The following is a 4,574-nucleotide window of genomic DNA, read 5'->3' on the forward strand; positions in this document are numbered from 1 at the left end:
CCCCCCCATGGTCCCCTCCCCTTTCCTCCAGCCCCCCCGACCCCTTACTCACCAGCACCAGGGCGAGGGCCAACCATAGAGATGCTCTGGCAGCCAGATCATCTTCATGGAGGACCCAGCCTCCAGTTCCCTCAGGGCACAGTCCAGGACCGTGCCCTGTGCCGCTTTGTTGAACTTCATCTTTTTTAGACCCCTGGATATTTTTTTGTTCCTACACGTGCCTCTTCCCTCACCTCAAAGGGGTTTGAGATGGGGCAAGAGGCACATGCGCGCTCGTGTGGACGCGCCTGCAGTGTACAGAATGTTATGTCCCGCCTTTGCATACATACAGTGTAAAGATTCTCGAAGATATCACTCTCCATTCCTCAGACAGTTCCACTAACAATTTGATTTCAGTTCAAAACTCTTGAGTTTTTTTGAGCCTCTACTGAGACATTCTTTAGGCAGTCTTGTGGACACTCTCTGATCTGCCATCTCTAATCTCTCTGCTCTCCCTTTTGTCCTTCTTCATGTAAAAGCAATTCCTGATGGTTGGAACAGCTTTTTTGCTATGTATAACTAGCCTACTGATTCTACTTCTGTTTTTCAATCTCTTGTCTGTGCCCAGGTACCAGAAGCAATATAATTCTCCTAGCATGGTGCTCTGCCCATGATAAGGGTATGTTAGCACAGGCAGAATACAGTATTCATATGCCTATGTTGCTTCCAGTACTCAATTTAGTTTGATTAGAGCTGGTTTGACTATCACCATATGACACTAAATTATAATATGTAGATGTACCATCAGACAGTAGAGCTTAGCATCTAATAGCAGCCTTTCAATATATTTAATAAACATCTCTTCTACTATTCTGCCTGCCTGCCTCATCACTTACTACTAATGAAATAAATGTGAACACCAGATCCCAGCAGATTCCTACGAGATTAGATTAGGATTTCTAGATGTACAGTAATGCACTATGTAGCAAATGAATCCAAAAAGTGATCAGTATTCATTTTAATTGAACTTCCTATTTGAAGTCTCACATGATTATTCACACATGTTGATTATTATCAATGGCCTGGGCAACTATTTACACATTTCCCCCTGGATATTTCATATAGATTGTGATATAATACTCACTTGTATTGTACCCTGCTGCATCATTCTACACTACTCTTCCTGGTTCCTATTGCATTCAAATAATATAAAACATTATATATAGACAAATAATATAAAAAGGCTGATTTTTTTCTCAGAAATCTTGCATTTGAATAAAAGGGTTGCAGCAGATGGAGTGCTCTGCTACTTACTTATATTTGACATTTCAAATTTAAAGAACTGTGTTAATTAATTAACTATTTATGTGGGCTGGTGTTTTAGGAAAATGGAGTAGAAAGTCAGCGAGGCATTACAGAGCCAGGGTTATCCTTGGGGGAACAAAAGCAAGTACAAAGCTGAGGGGAGTGAGAGCAGGCCTAGGGGTGGACTTACATGGATTTCAATTATGGAAGAACAGAACTACTTCTTAAATGGAGATTCTGTATTTTAAAATATACAGATATGTACACACACAGAAAGAGCAATTGCCAGCTCTACTCCAAAATGTAAATAAATTGGAATTCAGATGTTTTTCCTTCCAGTCTGGACCTGATTAAGAAATGTAACCCTTTCAATGTGCCATCAATGTATTTTGTTATTATCTGCTTCATAATACTGCCTTGAGATCTCAGAAGGTACTGAGGCTCTTCTGTGTCAACCTCACTAAATAGAGTGAGAAATAATCCTGACTCCAGGGAGGTCATAGCAGTAATAGGAGGGGGGAAAGGGAACACTACTATACTTACTTGTATCCAAGATTAGGTTTTTGTCCCCATTTAATGTGGGAAAATAAAAACCCCATTGTGGATTCAAGTACAGCCTGAGGCAGGCAATGTCTGCAGCAATGGGCCCTGATCTCGCCTCAGGGCTGCAGCTGCAGCCCTGCCTGCCCTGGGCTGGACCAGGGCTCAAGCTGTTGCTGTCGCTGTTTTGTAGCCGGGGCCAGGGTGGCTCAAGGTGGCTTGTGCGGTAGGGGAGGGGGCATATGGTGGGAAAAGCATAGGGGAAACCATACAGTGCAGAAGGGGGAGCACAGGGGAGATGACATGGTGCAGAAGGGGTAGATCACATGGGAGAACATGTGGTGTGGAGAGTGGAGAGTGCTGGAGAGACTGTGCAGAAGGCACAGCAGAGCTTGCGTGGTACAGGTGGGAGATGTGGGGCTAGGCAGCAGGGCAGAGATGTGGCAGTGTGAGGGAGGCCCAAGGGAAGTGCAAGTGTGACTGTGTAGCAGCAGGGAAGTTGTTGCAGCGCTGGGTTTAGCCCCATCTTGAGCCACTGCTGCTGCCAGACTGGGGCCAGGGCAGGGACCACTGTGTGCTCCATGCCCTGGGCTGAAGCCAGAGCCGGAGCCGGATCCAGAGCCAGAGCTGCATAGGGTAAGTGGTGCAGGGGACAGGTGACAGGGGGAGCAAGCATCTGGGGGAACATGCACTGGGGGCCCAAGTGGCTGAAGAGGGCAGGTACTGTGGGGGCAAGTATCTGGGGGTGCAGGCCCTGGGTGGGGGCAAGTGGAGGTGGGGGAAGGTGGAAGAAGGTGGCAAGTAGGTGCTAAAAGGCACAGGCACCGGGGGAAACAGCAGGAGCATATGGGGGGGGCAATGGGTGGGGATCAAGCCACTAGCCTTTCCGCTGCCTGCCCCCTGCCACTGCTTTCCCTAGTGCAGTGGTGGGAGAATGAATTTAAGATGATCCTCTTTGATTCTAACAAATTTATCATTTTCCATGTAGAGAATCCCATTACTGGTTGTTGCACTACATTCAAAGACAGTTTGGGTTCGGGTAAATATAGTATTACCTCCATGGTATGGATGAGAAACTGAGACAATGACTGATGAAATGATTTATCACAAAAAACCTGGGATAGAATGAAGAACAAAACCAAGATTTCCTGAGTACAATACTAGTGCCATGCCCATCAGACCATCTTTCCTTTTTATTTACTGAGTATAAATGCCTATTGGGTACTAGCTAATCTGAGATTAATTATTCAAATAATAGACAAGCAAGGATTTTCTGGGGGTAATATATTTTATTGGACCAACTGTATAGCTGAGATAAAGTTGGACAAGTTTCTGAATAAAAGCATTCTTCCTCAGGTCTGAGAAGGAAAGCAAGCACAATGGTTAAGAACAGTAGGTACAGCCATGAAATTGGAGGAAGGAGGGATTCCCAGGGGGAGTAGTCAAATAATTAGCAGAAGAAAAGAAACTTGATTACTGGGAGATCAAGACCTATCAAAATGGAGAAGGGTCATTATCACCTGTAGTGTGTAGGAAGAATTTTGCAACCAGGTGGATTATGGTGTGTCATAAAATCAATATCAATGTTCGGTTCTTCATTTCTAGTGTTCAGCCATCTTATGAATTTTTGTTTCCTAGCTCACATTTTCAGTGTATTTGGTAGATTTCCCTTGAGCTCTACCCCCTGTTCTAAAAAATCACTGTACTTATTTTCTTTCCCAGATCTGAAGAATGCTTTGCATTTGAAAGCTTCTCTAACTTTATTTCAGCTATACAGCTGGTCCAGTAAAAGATATCACCCCCCAAAATTTTTTGCAAAAATGAAAAGGGGAAGACAAATGGGAGTGTGGGACCATTGTTCAACAACTCAGGACAGCTAGTCACTGGCACTCAGGAGAAAACTGAACTCCTGAATGACTACTTTGCTTTCGCCTTTCACTGGGCCGAGGGGAAAATCATGCCAGCTAGGGTACAGAATGAGCAGGGTTCAAATAACCACCTTCCTACTATTGCTGTAGAACTGGTGTGTGATCAGTTAAAGAAATTGGACGTATATAAGTCATCAGGACTGGATGAACCAGATAGAGGTTGATGTTATTTACTTAGATTTTTAAAAGGCCTTTGACACTGTTGCACCCAATTCTTATAAATAAATTAAGCAGTTGCAATGTAGATTATTACACAGTCTGGTGGGTGGAAAATTGGTTCATGGATACCAATACTACCCAGAGAGTGGTAGTGGGTGGGTCGGTTTCTACCTTAAGAAATGTGGGCAGTGGAGTCCCCCAAGGCTCTGTCCTGGGACCAATACTGTTCAATGTTTTCCTTAGTGACTTGGACAAGGGAGCAGAAAGCACTCTGTCCAAGTTTGCAGATGACACCAAACTATGGGGTGAGGTAAACAAACTAGAGGGCAGGGAGAAAATACAGGTGGATTTGGATAGGTTGGGGAAGTGGGTGGAACATAATAGGATGCAGTTTAATAAAGATAAGTGCCATGTGTTACACCTAGGGAGGAAGAATCATCAACATACCTATAGCCTGGAAGGTACCATACTGAGTAGCACAATGGCTGAGAGGGATCTTGGAGTTGTAATCAACTCCAAAATGAACATGAGTCACCAATGTGATGAAGCAATAAGTAAAGCTAATTGCACTCTTTCTTGCATAAGTAGGTGTATCACAAACAGGTCTAAGGAGGTGATACTTCCGCTCTATGCAGCATTGGTCAGGTTGCAGCTGGAGTACTG

This window comes from Gavialis gangeticus, unplaced genomic scaffold (assembly GCF_001723915.1).
Source record: "Gavialis gangeticus isolate Ggan-Ray unplaced genomic scaffold, GavGan_comp1, whole genome shotgun sequence".
In the NCBI taxonomy this organism is placed as follows: Eukaryota; Metazoa; Chordata; order Crocodylia; family Gavialidae; genus Gavialis; species Gavialis gangeticus.